Here is a 1088-nt window from a genome sequence, read left to right as displayed (position 1 = left end):
GATTTTCCAGCACTTGTGCCTGGTTCCACTGCCCCTCTTTTGGGATTGATTTAAATGCAGCTTCCTTTAAATGCTGGTTCATTATTGGCTGTTCTTCCTGTCTTTTTAAGACAATGGAGTTTTCAAGCCCCTCATTCCTCTGCAATATTTAGTTCTGAATATGTTTTTCCACCCCTGCCCCTGGTTTTCGTAGCAGAAATCAATAAGACAAAATCTTACTTTTTTTTTTTTGTTGAAGAGGGAGTCAGGGAGAAAACCAATTCAAGCTCCAAATTAAAAGCAACTTCTCAAAACTCCCAGACCTCAGTAAATGAACTGGAGCTTCCTTCAAGTCTTTGCTATTAAAACTCGATTAAAATCAGCCAATTCTGCTGGAATTCCCCCCGGAATTCCTACAGAGGATCCAYGCTTAATAAACCTTCCAGCTCCTCTCTAAAGAAAACAAAAATCAAGGTTTCAAAGCAATAAAAAAATCAGCTTTAAGGATGAAATTCYCCCTGGACAAAATCATTGAGACCCAATTGACAAAATGAACAAAAGCAGGGGAGGGAATAACTATGGAAAACTGGGTGGTTTTGGGATTGTTGCTGCTGCTCTCAGTTTGATTCCATGCTTCGTTTCAGAGCTGGCAGATTTGCAGAGAACAAATCATTCCCCATTAACGGCCTCATTCAGTCAGTTCTGGATTATTTTGGTATCAGGATCTGATCCACAGGGCAGTGAATGTGTGGAACTGCAGGGAGCTGTGAGCACATAAATAAAGCTGCTGGAATCTGCTCCCTTGCTCTCTTTACATAATTTTAGAGCTCCATATTCACTCCWGTGCTGCCTTGCAGCCTGTCCAGCACATTCTGTGTCACACAATCAGARTCCTGATGTGTAAATACCTTACAATCCCCTGAATCAGGAGAAACAAGTGCTTGAAAGGTGGCCTTTGTGAGAGGTTAAATGTGCAGCGAGAGGCAGAATTCCATGTTAATGCACAAACAGCACAGGAGAGSATTTCAGAGTGCAGGGAGGATGAAATTCCTGTTTCCAAAAGGGTTGCAGTCTGCTGGATCTGGTTRCTGCAGCACCTGGAGGAGGTG

The 1088-nt window shown here is 42.6% G+C and overlaps 1 protein-coding gene across 1 annotated transcript in view; it reads left to right on the top strand.

The window, feature by feature from the left end:
- LOC130584846 (cGMP-dependent protein kinase 1-like) overlaps window positions 1-1088 on the top strand; it is a gene marked incomplete at its 3' end in the record, with an annotated part of 161325 nt that overhangs the window by 65101 nt on the left and 95136 nt on the right. The window lies entirely within an intron of this gene.

This window comes from Malurus melanocephalus, unplaced genomic scaffold (assembly GCF_030028575.1).
Source record: "Malurus melanocephalus ecotype Western Australia unplaced genomic scaffold, MMel_1.1 scaffold_778, whole genome shotgun sequence".
Lineage (NCBI taxonomy): Eukaryota > Metazoa > Chordata > Aves > Passeriformes > Maluridae > Malurus > Malurus melanocephalus.
This window is presented reverse-complemented; position numbering and strand designations above follow the sequence as displayed.